Below are 20,272 nucleotides of genomic sequence, written 5' to 3' on the forward strand. Positions count from 1 at the left end.
CCAGTAAACCCAAAACGGTTCCCTCGTTAGCATTTGAAAGGCAAATGGCGAGGACTGTGGCTTTCAAGCCCTTTGTAGACCGCCTATTGTCAACATCCTGAGTCCGAATTAACAGGCTAGCATTTTATGTCACATTAATAATGACAACAAAGATGGTTTTATCATAAGGGTCACTCAGCACTAATGAATGATGAACACATCTCCCCAGTCTAAGCCTCTTATGCTATTTGGATTTCGTTCAGCTCATGCGTGGCTTTTGGCAGGAGCAACACTCCTGCCATGTGTGAGATGTAATCAGCTGTTATTTTACTACAGAACATAAAAAATTGTTAGAAAACTCTAAGTGGATTGAATGCGTTTCCACCACATATTATTACTGTTGGAGGAATTATACTGCAGTTTTCTCTCACTGGGGATCAGGTCATTTACATTTGATTTATGTATATCAGTTTTTCTTTCTACATTTTGGAGCAGTGTCAAAGTGTTGCTGAATAATGGGACTCACCTGGAATTCACCTGTCCCCCGGTGATCGTATTTTTCACTTGGTGTTCTATATAGCGCTGCCACAGTACATTATTCTTTCTCGATCTTTCAGTAACTTCCTGTGTTTCTCCGTCTCTGAGTCTCCATCTCACTCTCTGGTTATTTACCATTCCACAGGGGGCCTCGCGTGACCCTCCTCATTGTTTTCTTTTGGATGACTTTGAAGAACAATGGCAGTCTGGAACCTTGGCCGGCACTCAGCGTGTGTGAATCTGCATCTTTCCACTGGGAGTTCTGTCCTCCAGTGTCATGAGAGGTTATGTGATCTGTGTGTCACTGAAGGGGCTTTCCACCGCTGAGAGTCAGAGCCTTAAGAAGAGTTCATCTTTTCTTAATGCGTGTGTGCGTGCATGCAACAGATGGAATTTTATACAACCAAGCGAGTTAAAACAACACATTGTGTCTGTTTAAATATGAGCTCATGACTCTCCCTGCAGGGCTGCCATTCCTAAGTAAGCACTTCTTTGCAGACTGCTGGTTATACCCAAAATCAGATTTTTATATATTTTGTCTGTGGAGAGGTGATGGTGCCACTCTGATTAAGTATATCCCTGAGCTGATGAATGATTTTACTTGAGAGTTGGGTTTGCTTCCCATAAAACCTTTTAAACTATCAACAGTAGAGGAACTCAAAGTCCCAGGCTGATGCTAGGCTGTGCATTGCGGCAACGGGGCGACTATACTGTATTATGGTTTAGGCCGAGTTCCTCAGCCATCAAGGCCTCCATCTATGTGGAGCAAAGTGGTTTCCACTTGAAAATAAGGCAGACATGTCTGGCATGGGTCCAACAGCAAGGGCTCCATCGTCTTGTTTGTGTATGTATGTTAAAGGTGAATGTCAGCAGTAAGTTGCTCTTACCCACAGGCAAAAATATAGACATGACTACCTGAGGCTACTCCTGTCCGCTCACATAAGAATATTCTCCAGGCTCTGACACAAGTGCACATAAATGTACACACACTTTGTACAGATGCACATGCATGTACAAGGATTTAATTCAAATGCCATTCTGACTCACAAGCAGGAAGAAAGAGTGAGTAATAAAACAGGAAGTGCCAAGTCAAGGCCTATGTGCAAATTACCTGACTGGCTTATTGTTTGGTGGGCTAGATAATGGAGGGATAAACACACTCAAAGAGTCGATGTTTTACACATGAAAGGGTTTTCTGTTGGGGTTATAAATGGTACTTCATTACCATGTCCATAAATTAGGCATTTAGCTTGCAACCAAATGCTATGTCTAATATCAGTTTGACTGAGTCTTCACACGCAAAGCTCATGCCAAGTCTATGTATATCTATAGGTATTGTTTTGGTTGTGGGCTACTTCGGATGAATGCAGTGTTGTATATGAGAAGGACTTGCCACCTCACAATTCAAGGTAATGTTAGTTTCAGGGCTAATGTGTGGCTTTAGTAGAACAAGTGTGCACTGTCTGGTTGCATGAGACGGTGCAGTATTTTTGTAATATTCAAATCTGCACAGAAATCGTTACACTGAGGCTGACTTTGCCTCTTGGTAGTCTATTCTTGTTTTTTTTTCTAGATGTCAAGTACCCTTAGAAGACTTTCACTTGTGAATTAGTGCCAAGTAGAATTTTAATTGAGTTTTCTAGCTCCAGCCACTTTGTTCTACAGGCTAATTAAACATATGTAGCAGGAAGGTGAGCATATAATCCCTGCATGTGAACAGTACTTTCTAGCACTCGGCGAAAGATTATTTTTGTCTATCTCGCAAACACTTTATGCTAATTTTGAAAGTTTTTCTTCATCAAATCAGGATTTAGCAACCAGTTGGAATTGTGCGGTACGTAAATGAAACCATTTGTAGCACAGATAAATACACTATTTATGCCAAAACCCTATATTGATGCCTCTTTTGTTTCGCTGTCCTCAGGAACTTGTGATAACAAATTAGTGTGAAATTCATTTGCTGCTTGTAAAATGGCACCAAGGTAACTTATGCCTGGAGGGAGGGTATTTTTTTGTAGCGGTGTCTTCTTCCGCTTTGCCTTTTCTAAAGAGCAACCATCAATGAGGCCATTAGGAAAGTTCTGTCTGGCCACAACTTGCTCTTTTTCTGTAACGGAGTTAAAGAAACGTGGTTTCTCATCGTAACAGTAAAATAAACCCAAATAGACCACAGTCTTAAATGTCATTGGTTGCGCTAGACGACTGGCTTTGGAAAACCTTGTCCTGTTCCACAAGCCTACAAACCGAAAGACGGGATAGCTCGATGCTTTTGAGTGCTTTTAACGCAAAGCAATTTTCTATTTAAACAGGATTGGCTGTGACTATGCAGTTTGGCTTTTTTCTGTTGAATCAGTGAAATCAAACACGGTGCCTTTAAACGCGTGCAAGCCACCATGCTGTAAGCAGTTGTTTTTGGTTAAAGCCATCCGCATAACACTTTCCAAACTTTCTACAGCACAAAGCTCCCATTTATCAGATGTCCTAAGTGCCATGTGACTCTTTCAATCTGGATCTGCCACTAGAGCTGTTGGTAAACATTTCCTATAGTGTAGCAACATGGATAAATGAAATAAATTTGGCATTCTTCCCACACTTGCTTCGAGCTCGTGTTGTTAGATGACTGTCAGTGGCAGCCATTCATCCTTACAGCGTCGGCCTAGCTGTGCTATGAAGAGATGACACGCCACTTCAGATTTTTCTGTCTTGCCAATGAAGGCGCCTCTGTGTCCCTATTTGTGCATCAGGCTGAGGGGATTTCTAGACCGCCACCTGATTCACATTGCTGTAATTGAGTTGTGCCCATAAGCACTACTGTGCTTGCCTAGGCCCTAGGTAATTCACACACCACAAAAGCACTGTTTCACTCCGCTTTTCACATGATGTTTGAAGCACAAATGCAGCAAGTGAGAAAGTCCAATCTATCGGAAAAGGGTGGGGAGATTACAGAGAGTATGAGTGGGGAAAAAGAGTGTAAGAGTTTTCATGTAGCGACGCAGGTCTGTGCCAGAGAGGCTTGGGAGTCACTGAGTCTGCAGCACGTGGATAAGGACCACAAAGCCGTTGGTTTCAAATATCTTTCTCTCTGTTTCTTTCTCCCTCCTCAGAGCTTAGGAGCTGCAATCGATTCAGTGGGAGATTTTCTTGGCCAAGGACAGAGAGATTGACGTTTTTGGGGTAAGCCTGAATTTGTCGTTGCTTTTGGCCCGGGATAATTGGACTTTCACCACGTGTCTTTTGGTATTGTTCCATCCTCTGTCACATGCCACAATTGTACCATGGTCACAAGGCTAAGTGTGTAGCTCATGATTGAGTCTGTTGTCATTGTTTTCCTGTGCCATGTCTTCTGGTTTAAAAAGGTCAGTGCTTGTCAGACCTGTGGAATCACACTCACACAGGGACATACAGTCTTGTGCTCTAAACGCTGCTCGTATTATCAAGTCTTATCCTGGGTCTGTTGCATCTCAGATGAAGCCGGCAGCAGAGAGATTTGGTCTGTTATGTTAACGGGACGAATGCAAAACAAAAGCTGCTGCTCAGCATTAGAAACTGGCATGGGATTTTTTTTGGGCTCTGATTCATCTTCTGCGTATCAGCTGTAAGACCATGTGGCAGCAGAGATACAGCACCGGTCATTATGGGTGCCATCGCTGAAAGCATTATGGTACACATATTACTAATGTGCATACCTATTCCACATCCTATTTAGTTTCTTTCCTTTTATTTTGGGTTCATGTAATTTTACTAGAATCTTGATGCAACAAAGACTGACGGCAAACAGTTGGCAAATTCCCCTCAGTCGGTTGAAGCACCAAGTTTGTTCAGCTGCATGTAGAAACTTGTGTTTTCCTACTCTGTTCTGTCCCCTCATATCTTGTCTTGTCCTGTCCTATCCTGTCTAGCTTTTAATGTCTCTTTCTGGCACCGTGGAACGGTGATCTCTTCCGTCAGACGAACATCTGCCCCAATACAAGACTCTCTAAGCATTTGTAAACAGAGTGGAATGAGTACCTGGATGTACAGTATATGCCATCCATAACCCCGAAGAATACACACTCCCTCCACAAATCACTTGCTTCATTGGATGCCGACATCAAACCCACAGAAGATGTTCATGTCTTGTAAGTGGGGATGTCAAGTGGTCTGTCAGACATTCCCCTGCTGGCAACTGTTTCTCAAGATTGGCTGACTGAAAGCAGGCATTTTGGCCTTATCTGCTTACAAATTTGAGTTTCTTAGTCTTCTTCTTTTGTCTTTTCTTATTCTTAGACTTTTAAAAATTTTTTTTTTTTTTAAGTCAGTTGTCTTGGCTTCTGTAGACTCAAACTCACTGCTGTAAGCTAGGAAAGAAAGGTGGAAAAAATGTCGGTATTAAAGTAGGTCAGTTTTAAATTCAGTTTGGGTTTTCCATTTCTATTCTTTTCATTACTCACGTCGTCCGTTCAGGATGAAACGTTGCGCTTTTTGGAAATCATGCAATTATTCCATTAGCTGCTTCATTTCATCGTTGCTGCTTTATTTTGTGAACTGGCACAGGCTACATGCATTACTCTCCCTCTCTGCGTCTTTCTCTCTCTGAGCGAGCAGGTTTGGGGTTTTCATCTCCACGTAAAATGGTATTTAACTCCCCTCCCGTCATAATTCAGATCCAGTCTCATAAGTGGGTTGGGAGGCAGCCCCAGCAGTTGATGTGGAACACATGCACTTAATGATTCACACGGTGCGGTAGGTCGTGATGACTGCTGAGCCCGCTGCCTCTTGCTCGGTCTAGAGTGGGACTTCTGTGTTGTTTTTCGATGTTTCCCTTTTTTTCTGACTCTCCTCCACACATGGGAAATTAGTGGAAGTTGAAATGTATTGTTTATGCCCAGTTGTTCCTGTGTAATTTTGCTTTGTTTGTAATTATCATCTATGATCACAGCAAGAAAGACCCGCACAAGATTTTTTTTGATTTTCTCATGTTTTAGTATAATTGCCTTCTTTTTGTGGATGTGCCAAGTTCTTTGACACTCCAGTGGCATTTTGAACTCTTTCATTGTCAGACATTCAACTGTGGCATGCTGGAGCTTTTCCACTTTTATCTGCCAGCTGTACACAAACCCCTGACTTTAGAGAGTCACGGTTGAGTAAATGGCTTCTAGCTCAGTTGGTGTTTTTTTTTTGCTACCGAGCTCATTTATTGTAAGAAATTTGAATAGCAAGACGTTGTGTGGCATCGTACTTCCTCACTTTTAGCAGAATAGCAGAAGTGTGCTGCGAGTGCTGATGCTGAATCAGTTTAAGAGTGAACAGTTGCAAAACTGTTTAGTTTACCATATTGTGTGTGTAAATGGGAAGTGTCTGGCTGTACAGTGACTGCCAGCATCTGCGCTGACAGTACGTCAACCGAGATGGTTGGACGGCCATTCAAGCTGACATAAACTGCTTCCTCTTTTTGGTTTCACCGTCACCCTAATACCAACCTGCATCTTTTCATACACGCATCCATCATTCGTTCTTCCTCTTTTCTGTCTTCCTTTGTCTCACAGTCCATGGTCCCACGCTGCTTTGTGTGTTCTCGCCTGACCCTTCCTTCCTGCAGTCACACGCATCGCTCCATCTCCTGCCACAGACACTTACGGGACATCGCACATGCATGAGACGAAGACACACGGCTCATGTCCCAGACATAACTCTGAGTGTCTCTTTGCCTTTTTTCCAGTAACGCATTTTCTGGTGTCCACAGCTGCTGAGAGATTAATAGGATTATTAACAATGACGAAAAGGATGCTCGTATGCAGTGGATGACTCATGAAACATTGTATTAATGTGCAAAAGAATGCAGTTAGTGATTCTCTGGCCGCAATTTGACATATTTTTGTTATAGTTTAGGGAAATGCCTGCATGTGTGCGGGTGTGTGTGTGTGTGTAATTGTAGCTCAGAAGAGCTCTGCTCTTTGATTTAAATTGAAGTCTTTTCCTGCAAGTGCTTGAAATGATGCCCATGAGTTTACCAGTCCTGTTTACTGTGTGTTTAATGTGATGCTGCTCAGTTTTTACAATGCCCATAATCCACCGCACAACAAAGTTCCCCTTGTAAAGTGTTGCTTTATTGAAACTGCGCCTTTGTGCTGTTTTGCGTAGTATGTTTTGAGGAAATTGGTGTTAATCTGTGAAGGATCATAAATTAAGCTTTCTGTTAGAACTTGCTTTCTGAAAATGGTTGCTCTCAAATTTGCCTCTGGAACGACACATTTTGGAGTGTTAGACGTCTGACGTGTATGAGCGCCAAAATTGATGTGGAGACCTCCCTGAATTCAAGTGTGGCTACAAAGCACCACCCGATACCGTATGCAGAAAACCCCAGTCATACTAGGCAAGAGGGTGTAGCTCACAGTACTGAGTAGTCTGCAGTTCCTCTTTGGGGCGCCTCCTGACAGGAACTTGGCAGCAAGGAAACATAAACAAATTCCCTGTGGTGGGCTGGCAGGCGGAGCGGCGCGGTTCCCCCCTTGTTACCATACATGCACAGTGAAGCGCAGCCCTACTCAGGCTTGCCTGCTCAGCTCAGAACCCACAGACTGTGAGAAAAAGATCTTAAAGGGACAGGTGCTGCTGGCCCTCTTTGAAGCAGCCCAGGCCCACTCTTGTGTCTGCAGTCTGTTTTCCTTGTTGTCATCATACTCGCGGAGGCCAACACGTTTGCTTTTCACTGTTATTGTTTTAGACTGACAGTGATGAGTGTTGGTCCTGGTGCACTGACCTCTCTGAGCAATACAAAAACACTGTGCGCACTGTCCTGCGGGAGAGAAACTGATGCCGGAGGTTCCAAAGTGGTTGGCCGTGCTGAGATAGCAAAAAAGCTGCAGCAATGATGATGTAATGATGGAGTTTTGGAGAGGTGGAAGGGAGCTGAATTGTTGCAGTGTACAATGAAAGAGAGAGGGCACGGTGGGCCCAGCAGCCACAACACACACATATGCACACACGTGCAACATTTGCACAATCAAAAGCATATATTCTTGCGCACTTGTCTTATTTGTATTGTAGTTTGTGTGCGCACAGAGGCTCTCATGCCTGCATTTTTCTTTTTCTTCTTCTCCCGCCATCTCCAAACACAGTGGTGTATTGTGCAGCCTGACCTGGTCCCTGTCCAAAGGCAAAGAGAACCCAGATTGCTGAAACAGAGAGCCCACTACTAATAGGCTGACCAGGCAGCAGTTGTTAAAGCCTGCTGTGGCCATCCAAACCAACAGGGGCCGCATGCTGAGCCCAGAAATGAAGTCTGTATGGACGTGTGACTCTTTGCATATTCTTTTTGATCAGCCACTGAAGGGTTTTTTTTGGACGGCACTTTCAGGAGCCAACATGGCACCTAAGTGTAATTTCATGAGCACTGGTAAAGGCATTTGACTGACTTTTAATAGTCCTCCTTCTCCATAACCAGATCCAAATGCTCTATTTTCAACCATCCTTTTGGGCGGAGCTGTGGAGGTGGGGAAGAGAGAGTTTGTGGAGGAGGAGATCCTTCTCCATCTTCAGTTCTAACTCTGAGGATTAAATGCCTCAGTGGTTTATGTCTCCTGCTTGACTCGCTCATCTGAGTGTATTTTCATATGATTAGCACCTGTATTAGCGTAGCATAGTTACAAAGTACAGTGCTTTTGACAGGGGTGGATTTTCCATGTCTATGTACTGGAGAATGTTTTTTCTGGTATTGCTACAACTATTTTGGTAGTGCAGATCCTCTTAAATGGTTTCCTGCTCAAAGTGATCTTAAAATACTTCTATAACCCAAGTAGTATACATACAGTACACATGCTTTATTATTTTCTTGAATTTCACTACCCTTACAGTCCACAAGAATGTGGATACAACTATATGAGTCCAGACCTTTGACCGGTAATGATCATCAACTGAGTCCCTTTCCAAAAGTGATTTTAGATATTTAAATGTACAGGACCATGAACAAACCCTGATGAAAAATAATTGCAGATACTTCAAGGACATGTAAAAAGTGGGAAATTTTGGGCGAGGGGGAGGGTTGTGTTACTTAGAGCAGAGCGGTGGAGAGTGAAGATCAAATCAAATCAAATCAAATTTATTTATATAGCACATTTCATGTACAAACAATTCAAAGTGCTTTACATAAAATAAAAGCAGATGAGGATGAAGATGAGGAGGGGATGACAGGAAGTCTCAGGATGGAGAGCCCCTTAAATGAATAGGGCCAAAAAGTATCTGTCCCTATTATGGTCTAAGCTGAGGAGATTCAAAATAGGAGACTGAGAAAAGGAAACAAAATGAGCACATTTCTCCTGTGGTACCATTTTGTCTGTGTGTGTGTGTGTGTGTGTGTGTGTGTGTGTGTGTGTTTTTGTGCGCATTCGTGAGTAGGTGGATGTACATTATGTGATGCTTTATATTCAACCCAGTGCATCAGGCTCTCCCTAATGCACACACTCCTCCACCTTTCTGCTTTAAACATGTGTGTTCCAGTACTCATGTAGAGTAAAACCTCTCACCAGTGAGGTAAAGAAGATACATCAAGGGCCCCAGATGTATCTTTACCCCCACTCCTTCTCCCATGTCCCAGTAGGCGCATTTCTGTAATGGCCCCCTATCGATCCTGAGGCCTCCTTGTCCACACTCAATGCCCATCGATCGGCACCTCGCAAAGAGTCTCAGAGGGCTGCTACACATCCTGTCACCATGGTGCGCTGTGTGAAGAGTGTGTGTGTTTTTGTGTGCATGTCTGTAAAACAGCGCCTGCTTAAGTTTTTTAAAGAGGGGGACGCTGTCTCTGTACGCCAGCGCGTTCATACATCTTTGTGTGTGGGAATGTGTGCAACCATACCTTTCTGTTGACCTTCCTGTACTCTGTTAATGTATCTGTAGACCTTCAGTGAAATCGCCTCACTGCATCATGAAGTGAAGGCCTTAGTCTCATTAAATCGTGAATGATTCGGGCCTCCTTATCTTAAACCTTGCAGCATGAAGACATAAACCCCCGACATAAAGAGACTCGCACAGCAACGGCTGTCTCAAGAGACACAAGACGTAAAAAAAAAAAGAAAACTGTTGCGCTTTCCACTTAAAAAGAAGGAGAAAAAAAAAGACTACTGATTAATCAGTCAAGCCACATGAAAACTTTGCTTGTTATTGTTGCTGCTTGATTTATTGAAAGCTCAAATCTGGGTCAAGCTCCCCCTTCTCCCTTTTGCTCCTCTCTTGCTTCTTTTTTTTTTTTTTTTTAACCCTCTCTGCCTTTTTTTCTACCTAAATAAGAGCCCACCCCCCATGTCTCTTCCCTTTGTCTCTCATCTGGTTTTCTGTTTTTGTTCAAGGACACTTGATTAATGGTGTCACAGACAAAGCCCGCAGTCTGTTCTCAGCGCGGGCTCAGATCAGGCTCCACTCTAGGTAAACCAAAACACGTGTGCTTCTGACTTCCACTGGAAACTCCTGAGGAGAAAGAGAGGAAGTCCGCGACGGTAGTGGCTGATTTTATATCTGCAACAATTTGGGTCCCTCCTGTGCTTTGAATTAGGAAGCGGAAGGAAAAAGGAGCAAGGATGAGTTGGCTTGTTCAGATTGTTGCCCGTCTCACTGTTTGTGAGCAGCTACGATTTAGTTGCATGAAGCTAACCTCTGTGTTTTCACTTTAGCGTGGAATTTTCCTGCTGCTCAGGCTGAGTGTTATCTCTCCCAGTGTGAAATTGCACATTTTTAGTCATTTTCATGTAGTGATGAGACATCCTAGCACTTGATTATTGTTGCTTGCCCGCAGGCTCCTCAGGATTGAACTCTGTGCGCCTGACAGTCCTATAGAGGGGAATAGCCTTATTGAATGATAATCGAGCATATTATTCCTGTGACTGCATTGTTAGTTGTCTTTGTAATGGCAGGGCTTGACACTCATGACCAACTTTATTGCTACACACTTCTATGTTTGTGCAGCTTTGACATGGTCTAATTGGGTGCGTTTGCTGCCTAAGGTAAACTTGTCCTCTCTGGAATTATTACCCAGAAGGTATATTGGCTAATAACAGTTATGTATTTGCTTATACTATAGGCCAGTGACTCACTGGACCGTTCTACCTCCTTTCAATTTATATCTTTGTGTACAGTACACTGTGCGCCAGTACAAACACAGTATGAGGAGAGATATAACATGATGAACTGTCCTTAATGCCTCTTTGCTTCTGTTTTTTTTTTTTTTTTTTTTTTGGCCTGACATATATGGGCTTTTGTGGTCATGCTCTGTCGGTAATACCAACACCGCTCTCCACCTCCATTGTAGAGGTTCAGGGAAACAAGAAGTGTGACCAGCTTAGCCGCTTGGACACCGATTTTATTCCCTGCATAAGGAATCCTTGTCTGTTAAACTTAATAATTGGCCTTACCTCGCTCATATTTCTCTGCTGACTCTTTTGTAAAATTATAATCATCACTGCCTAACCTGAAGCATGCGGGGGGAAAAAAAGTTAACAGGGCACGAGTGTAAGCTAGTTCAGAGTCGGTCAGAGAGATCCAGAGGGAGAGTAGCTGGTCAGCAAAGTCACTGACCGACAGCAACAAAACAACTCTTTTTAAAATAATGTGCACCCAGGGGAAGGATAGAACTCTCTTGATGGGCCTCTTACAGTCATCCATTGCACCTCACCCAGTGACAATATGTGCCTGCAAGCTTGCTGCCTTTCCCAGTTCACATAGAATGATGCTGAAGCCTTCCTCAGGGTCTCTGAGGTATTAGCAGTGTCACATGGACTGCCAGAAGTGGTGGCAGTCTGATCAGATAAAAATTGTTCTCAAGAAGCATCATTGACTCCGAGTTCAACCCTGTAAGCAGATGAAGGCATTTAGAGTAGAGTTGAAACATTATCGCATTGTTTGTGGGATGTATTAGTATGCTAGTGAGAAGGCTAAAACAATAAATGCATAAACTGGCTTGGTTACAGACGGCTGACGAGAACATGCACCAGGGACTGTTCACAACAAACACCGACTGCAAACTGCAGTGTAGGTAGACGGGTTCTTTTTCCAGAAGATTCCAGCTGGACTGTAGCAGTCCAGGAATGGAGGAGCACTCAAAAACTTTCCCTTTCTAACTTTTCTTTTGAACTGTGGATTGAATCAGACGACTCGCTAATGTTTCCCTCCTGGTATTAAGATCAGGTGAAAGGAAAACGCGTGTGTGTGTGTGTGTGTGTGTGTGTGTGTGTGTGTGTGTGTGTGTGTGTGTGTGTGACACTTCAACTCCAACTACACTTAACAATAAAAAATTGGTGGAAAAGTCAGCTGGGGCTCTTTTTAAAGTGTTGAAATAAACGCCAGCTTCATTTTTTTATTTTTCCACTTTCGATATCGCTAAAGTAGAAAGAGTGAGCAGAGATGTGCAGCAGACCTAAAAGAATGAATAAATGAACACACGGAGCTCTGTTCATGGCACTGGTGTAGGTGACATGGCAGGTGGAGACTCTGTCGCCTGCTGTGGGGCCTGAGCAGTGTAGGCCAAACGAGCTCTGACTGCCATGGAGCCAAGTGGCTCATCTTCACTTTATTAGACTGAGCGCTTGTTAATAATTCATACCCCACTTTCTCTGGAAGCACAACCAAAGGCTCAGCTGTGCCTGTCTGTCCGTATTTCTTATCACTGGACATTCAAGTCTTATCCTGTTCTGGACTGCAAGTTATTTACTCACTTACACTCCAACCTATACCATACACTGTGCACCTGCCTGGATGAGCAGATGATACTATGGAGCCAGAGGCAGAGGTAGCTGTGGCATGTGTGTGTTCTCATCTTTGTTGTCAGATTTCTTTATTTTTTTTTACCTGCAGTCTCACTGCACTAAGACAGTGTGTACCGAGTACTCTTTATCTCTCCCTCCACCCCGTGCGGGGGCCTGTTCTTGTGTAATTTTTGTCTTATTTCGCTCTCCTGCTTATCGTCTCTGCTGCACTCTGGAGTCAGATTTGGTTATGCATGCACCCCGTGTCTTTGATCCCCCATGCATCCCTGTATTGTGTACATTGCATAACCACCCACTGCTAACCCAAGGGTTGTACCTCCACCATCCATCTCTCTTTCCCCACCCTTCCACCCATCTTTATCTTGCTTCTTTGGCAGCAATCCAGGTCATCACTTCTTTCCTCCCTTCCACACCTTCTTTCCAAAACCCCGAAAGTCCACCCAGTTGATGTTTATCTCTTACTCTCTCTGCGTATTTGTCTTTTTCATACTCCCCTCTTGTGTTGTTGTTCCACTCCTTGCTCCCTTGCTTCTACTTTAGTTCCCATCCTTTCTATCCTCTCTCCAGTCTTCATCCTCTCCTTGCCTCCTGTGCTCCATTCTCCCTGTGGTCTCATTAGGCGAGAAGGAGACTGCCTAGCGTGTATCTGTGTTTCCTTAGCCAAAGTCTTACTTGACTGAGCATGCCACTTGCACTAGCAAGGACCTGGGCTCCATTATTACCAGAAAGCTGTCACAAATAGTATATAAAGTAGCCTCCTGTTGCCAAGTAATGGGTGAGCACAAAGGCTGCTCTCTTACCATCGGCAGCAACCACTGCTCGTTGTTACGAGTACAACAGAGAATCAGTTGTTGGTATGGTTGGAATAGCCAATGAACCTCAATGCCGATAAAGAGAACAGAAATTCTACGCAACAGTAAGGTATGCACACATAGCTGCTCTGCAGTTTTTCCAGCGCACGCTGCTCCTGAAGCCACATACCAAACACATCTGTCTCTTCTTTATAGAGGCACCCCACCTATGTGGTCCTGCCTCTGGGATGTCCTCCTATCTACTGAGTGAATGAGTGATTTTTATATTTTTATATATATATATATATATATATATATATATATATATATATATACACACACTTGTGTGTGTTTGTCTGTGTGTGTCCACAACTGTTTTGCTAGTGTCCTGTTACAGGGATGGGGCCTTGCACAGGAATCTCCGCTGCCTTGCTGGCAGGCCTGACCTCAGCGGGTCATCGTCCATTACCACATGAAACCTAAATGTCAAGCTCAGCCCCCTGCTATAGTCATTTGTCTTTCTCTGTGGGTCAGTCAGCCTGGATCCACATGTACCATGCAGGCTCACTCACCTGCCAATACTTGTCCAGCACGATGTGCACAGAAACCCTCTTTTTATATAATTTCCTGTAACAAGTTTGGAGTTTCATTGGTATTTTGTGACTGACGGATCCTGCTGGTAGCCAACAGTTGTTTAGCTTTAGGTTTTCTGTGAGATGACAGAGTGGCCCTTGTTGTTTATACTGGCCGCAGCGCTAATGAGTAGACACGGAAAACGGAATACTGCAGATGTTATGCTCCTTTTCACTTTGGGAAAAATTCAGTTGGCAACTATCTTTTAGTCATTTGGTCTGCTTTTGAGAGTCAAACAAGATTTGTCAGACTGTCAGAGCTGTGCAAAAGTGGAATAATTAGTAGGAGAGTTGAGGAGAAAAGCCGATCTGTTCAAACGTCATTTACAAGGTCACATCGTGTGAATGATTCATTATCTGCTTGAATATTTATCTGAATGGTGATTAAGTATGGAAAACATATTTGTTCATGCTCACCTGAAGCGAGCTTTCTAACCTCGTGTCAGTATGAAGAAAGCCCTTTTTCTCCTGTGTACTGTGATGAGCCCTAACAGCCATTATCAGAAAACACTCCAGCCTCCTCCATCACTTGTTACCCTCATTATTAAACAACAGCAATCCATTTTGATAGATAAAGAACGGAGGGAGACTCTGCATTCGGGAGTGCGTGTTTTGATAGCCACAGTAACCGTACGCACGCACATATATAAATATATGACTTGTTTACAGGAAGCTGTCAGCCATGTGTCCTCATGATAAATAAAGAGTGAAGCATCCCCTTTTTTAATGACGGAATATACAGGCCTGCACGCCGAATATTGACGGAAAGATTGAAAGCGTTCTCAAGGGCTTTCTAACATGACATATGGCTCTCAGTCTGTATTTTTTCCCCCTCTGTCCTTCATTTCCACCCCTCCCTTTCCCTGCCAGCTCTTCTTTTACTTGTCTTTGACAGTGGCTTTTGCAGGGGTCTGCATTTCAGACATGGGCATTCCATGTTGCTTGTTGTTAAGAACATTTATGAACATATAAGGAAGTCAATAATTTGCAATCAAGGTTGAAAGTTTTCATTTCATATTCACATTATCTTCAGAGAATGAGGGGAAAAAAAGAAAGTTTTAAGAGGACTGTGACAAATGTGCCAAGTTGTTTTTTTTTCTCTCTTTTTTTTTTTTAAAGAAAACGCTTAGGAAACGGGGAGCTATTCCAAACAATGCCTGTTTGAATGTCGCAAGAGATCCCAAGCGCATTTATCAAGAGCTGCCAGCAATGGGGAAAGTACAAAGAGTATGAAAGACAAGAATTTAAAAATAAACAGAAATGCACAGGGTAACTAATAAAGTATAATAGCAAGAGAGAGCAGCTTGTGGTAGGGTGTTCACAGCCCAGCCAGCAGTGGCATATCCGGATCCTGCAACAGCAGTGCCACCTGCTTTAACAGTCTGTGCAGAAGATGCTGTACTCTTCCTTTTGATAAATGTTTCATTGTGTATGCTGTCTTTGTCTCAGGTTCTCCTTCCTCACACTGGTCAGTGTTTTCAGACACCAGCAAGCCTTTTTGCCAAGTGTTAGTCAAGTAATTGATGTCAGTCCCAGTTGTTGTTCTCCTGCCTCCTCGGGACTCGATCGCAGGCAGCATTTACTGATCTGCAGGTTCAGACACACGAAGCTGAGGGACCACTACCAGCAGGTTCTCTGCGTTCTTTTCTTTCAACCAAAGGGAGAGAGTTGATAGTTCTTTACTTGTTGTGGTACCTGTTCCACACAAAGACGTACATTGATACATGCTGATGTCACTGTGCTGATTGCTCAATTTCTTTTGCCTCTGTGGCCTGTTAAAGTTGCTGTTTAACCCCATTATCTGATTAGATGTGTGTGTGGCAGGTTAGGGATTATTTTTGTGTTGCCTATACGTTTAAGTGTGAGTCCCAGTTGCCTCACAAAGATGAAGAGCTCCCTCTTTACCCAAGGGGGATGGGGTTTGACAGTACTGTAGCGCCCCCACCTACTCCCATCCCTCTATCCTAGACCCCCCCCTCAACACACACCTCCTAACCCCACCATCCCCCGCTGCTGATAAATGTGTTTTTCTTAAGGGAAGGAAGTGGTTGGTTTAGGAGAATCTCTTTTAATGTGGCTCTGTTTCCGTGTGTGTGTGGCTTACTAATGCAGTGCAGGGCCGTGCAGCAGGGTTAGGCAGACTCAGAGGCAGGCCCGCAACCTCGACCTCAGCATCATTTGTTTGGACGAGGGCCGTCAGCGGCTGTCACAGGGCCCATGATGAAGTGTCAGTCGGTAATTGTCCCTGCGAAGCATCCACATCTCAGGGGGTGATGGTAGAGGGAGGGAGGATGGGGGGAGGCAGAAAGCTGACAGAGAGAGAAATGACACCCAGAACTCCTATTCTCTCCCTCCTCCTTTCACTCCCCATTTCTTTCCACTTTTTCTCCTCCCTCCACCTACAGCTGCACCTCATATAAAGGTCTGCTGTGGGCCTGGCTCAGACCGACGGCAACCGTGGAGCCTCAGCTGGACCCCAGTTTCAACAAAATTTGTGCATCTACCGTATATTTGTGAGTCTAAAGTCAAGGCACCAGGAGGAGGATAGTATTCCTCTGCATTTGTGTATGTACCTTATCTAGATCAAGTATTTCTAACCCTCTCAGCTACAGCTCCTCCTCAGTCCTCCATTTCTGTCTATCCTCTTCACCGCTTCCCTGTTAGCTTTTTTTCCCTGTACTGAAAATTTCTTTTGCCAAGAGTCCTCTTGAAACCTCTTTGGTCAAAATTGCAGCTGCTTGTACTTCCCCAATTATCTTAAAAATACATATACATTTATTTTAGGTCTGGTCCTTGTCGTGATTAGATTTGGCAGGGCCTTGTATTGACCGAACAATGTCTCGATGTAATGAAAAGCTTTTACAGGACGCACAGCAGCTATTTATAGTCCAATCCATAATGTCTTCCCATACGTCAGGGGTCCCTAATGCACATCGCCAAGGCTCCCGTCTATAAATTGCCAGCATAGGTTTGAAGTCAGAGCCTGATGTAAGGGCTCCATTATAAGTGGTGGATAGACAGGTTGGATAAGAGGAGCGGGGGGGGGGGGGGGGGGATATTAAAGCACAGTCCTACATTTGAACTCTCCTCTGTCCTTTATAAGACTCCCACCAACATTGTAATTGACAGCTTATGATTATGGGGTGAAAACTATCATGAATGACGGATTAGGACAGACGAGGAAGAGTTGGAGCAAAATTCTAAAGAATTCTGTCCAAAGATGAAGTGACGTCGGAGAGAAGAAAGACGTATGGGAGGGCAGAGGAGGTGTCTCCACTTTTGTGGCCACCTATGACGCCCAAAGGATATCAGGTGAATTAGGGGCCAGATGGGATACATCCTGGTCTTCGTTCCTCTGTCTGCCAGTCTGCTGGCTGCAGGCGGAACATGGCCGACCACTCCTGCTATCTAAACGAGGAACCCACCCCTCCTAACTCACGCATATGCACTGCTCCTCTGATTCTTCCCTTTTAATGGGGCACCGGCCTGGGGCGCTGGACCAGCTCCTTCTGGTACAGCACACGAGCGGCATTCACACACGCTGATCACACATTACAGACACTCCTGGATGCCCGTGCACACACAAAGTGGGAGAGGACGATGAAACCTCAGCCCACTAAATTATGTTCTAGTCTGTGAGATGATTAATCTGGTTGGTGATTAGTTAGTTTAGGAGGGAGGCACACAGTTTAGGCCATTTTAATGGGCCATCATTCGAGAGATGACTCTATTGTCCTATCCCTCTTGACACTTGAATCCAATCAAACTGGTTGGCACTGTGGTCTAAGACAAGGGAGTCTGGGAGGGGTGGGAGGCTGCCGGCTGGGGACAATTGGTCTCCACCGGAGCATCCATTCCTATTGGCCCATGTAAAGATAGGATTTTTTTATTCATGTGAATTTTCCATGTCTTTCGTATTGGCACAAACGGGTGCAGAGACTCCGTGTTACGCTATGGACATGTATGACAAGCAGTGAATGTATGCTAATCTTTGCATTATTATTATTTCTAGCGGCAGCAGCTCAGTGCATAAACGTTCATGTAAGCAAAGTCAGCATCAAGATACTAAAAGAGAAAAGTACTTTTAGCCACAAATAGCCCATTAAATAGACTTATGACATTTCTTTTTGAAAAATAAATTCCAACCAGCAAACTTTGCACAACAGACACGTAGAAAGTTGCGTTTTCTCCAATGCACACAAACACCACAAGGGATTTTTTTTCTGCTCCTTATTACCACGGAGGAGATGCTGAGCTTGATTAACACTTCTCTTTCATCCTCTTTATTAGGAGAGTAAAAACCACTGCAGCAGCTGCAGCTCCTGAAAAGAAGGCATGCATTAGAATCCACTTGCTCCATAGACTGCCTCTAATTCCACACAATGGCGGTTAATGGTGGGAAGTAATAGGAAAAGGGTGTTTCTAATTGTTTCTTTGGACGACGCAGAGTGCGCCGCGGCAGCTGTTTCCTCACAGCGAACCAGGTCGTTCAAACGGTCTGAACAAAGTCCAGCGGCAGCAGTGAAGGCTCTGCCGCACGACTATTCGGTTCCATAGACCTCATGAGCAATAAATGCGTGTAGACGAGCCAATTTCCTCTGGCGAGGCGTCCTGCCGAGTGGAGGAGCTTGGGCCTCAGTGGATGAGAACCACCTGGTGCTGAGGGAAGTGATTAGGGTTGGCACCGCTATGAGCGAAGAGCTGTTTTGTTAAGTAGGATTGAGGTGCAAGGGAGGGGGAGCTCGCACGAGTTGCGTTCGCTGGAGAAATATTGACGTTTCGCTCTTGTCAGAGCAAGAGCTGAGGCATAGTGTTGTTTGTTAGTCCCCAATTAGAGGGAATTATTTTGGTTGCAGCATGTGTTTTAAATTTAGACGCTGGTGCTGATTGTCGGAGCGTGGGACACGCCACAACAGTGGGGTTGTGGGTTCGGCTCCCAAGGAGCTACACGCACAGCAACTTAGAAGTCAGAATTGTTAAGGGTGGCTAACCATGGAGAACATAAACACTTTGTCTGCACTGATGGGAATTTTATTGCAACCTCAAAAATTTGTCTGGAAATATATAGAGAATGGTGATGATATCTTTTAAGAGGTTCACTTGCAGCATGGCAAACCAAACTACGCACATACACACACACACACACACACACACACACACACACACACACGCCAACACACGGTTTGGATAAAACCCCATCAGGTGGCATTCAATGTGCTTGGTTACAGCATTTCACTGTGACATTGAATAAAAACAGCCATCACGATACCATCTGGAATGTATGAAACTACGTAAGCTGGCCCTGGCTAGTAGATCCCAAACTTTCTCTTTTTACGTCAAGGACTGGAGCTCAGGGAGGTCAACAGCCAAAAAGCGGCATTTGTGAATATTTACTGTAAGAGGAGTCCGTCTCCTCCATAGCAATTACAGGAAAAACAGTTGAAATGAGGCCCGAGCTGTAATGAACTGAAATGAAGTTTTCAGAAAAAAAAGATTCCTAAAAAAAAAAAAAAAAAAAAAGACAGAAAGTAATGGAAATAGATAATTGTGTATGATGCTCCTCTTTTTCTGAGAAACAACCCTCTGGCCTCCGAGTTACGGCACTTTTCATCTGAGCTCGTTCACTTTGATGTTTGTTTAATTCGTTTGACCTTTTAATTTAACACGGCAGGTCAGATCCCTCTCAGGTGTGTGTGTGTGTGTGTGTGTGTGCGCGCCTTATCGCAGCCGAGTGAATGTTGGCTCGCGGACTGTAACTCTAATCCCATTTGATGATCGAAATGCAGTACATTCCACTGAGGATTATGTGTGCGTTTGTGTGTGTGTGTGTGTGTGTGTGTGTGTGTGTAAACAAAGGCAGGACAACACTGTGGACATTAAGACATGATGATAGTTATAGTTGTGTTAGTTGGGTTCGTGCTTGTTGTTATTTTGGGGGAACTGCTCTTGCACCACCACAGTCGGAGTTTTTACTCTGCTCTCCTTTTCGTTTATTCTTTCATGTCATTTCCAATATCCTTTAAGAGATCTGTGTACTGTCCATCCAGCCCTCTTTCTTTTTTTCTTTCTTTTTTTTAATGGCCTGTTCTGCTCTTCTGCCTCCTGCTGCCCAGTTCCCTCATTCATCTTTTAATCTGTCTTCATCTGGTCATCTCTCCCCAGTCTGGATCTTGGCATTGAGGCCTCTAATTAAGCCGCCGTCACTCGAATGCTTCATAAAGCGGGAACAACAGAGAATCTCGTCATTGTTTTCTGTGCCTTTGCTTTGAGTTGGAGTAGGCGAGGCTGCTCTGCGTGTGAGCGACACGGCGTTTTAGAGAAAAGATAATGGAGACGATTAGATATCTTTGGAATAATTTAAATGTGTATTGCATTTTAATATGTATTTGTACTTATACATTTGTTTATTTTCAAGTTGCGTTTTATATCTTTTGCTTTCTTCATTGCCGTTTTGAAAGTGCACGCTTAAGATACATACCCACAACAACTATTAAAGATGCTGCATTTGGACAGTTTCCAGTTGGAGAGGAGAGAACTTGAGTTTTTGTATCTTTAAAAAAAGAAAAAAGAAGTTTTGATGTACGCATCTGTGCTTGTCTGA

At 44.0% G+C, this 20,272-nt stretch overlaps 1 protein-coding gene across 3 annotated transcripts in view; it reads left to right on the forward strand.

Annotated features, from left to right (window-relative positions):
- The window catches only part of raraa (retinoic acid receptor, alpha a), a 131,425-nt gene that overhangs the window by 13,429 nt on the left and 97,724 nt on the right, over positions 1 to 20,272 (forward strand). For 2 of the 3 annotated variants that reach the window (XM_075456817.1, XM_075456816.1), the window contains one exon: positions 3,621 to 3,690. The exons of the other annotated variant lie outside the window; for it this stretch is intronic. The gene's annotated coding sequence lies outside the window, so the exon portion shown is untranslated. The remainder of the gene's footprint in view (positions 1 to 3,620; positions 3,691 to 20,272) is intronic. 3 annotated transcript variants of the gene reach the window in all.

The sequence above is a fragment of the Odontesthes bonariensis genome, chromosome 23 (assembly GCF_027942865.1).
Source record: "Odontesthes bonariensis isolate fOdoBon6 chromosome 23, fOdoBon6.hap1, whole genome shotgun sequence".
Lineage (NCBI taxonomy): Eukaryota > Metazoa > Chordata > Actinopteri > Atheriniformes > Atherinopsidae > Odontesthes > Odontesthes bonariensis.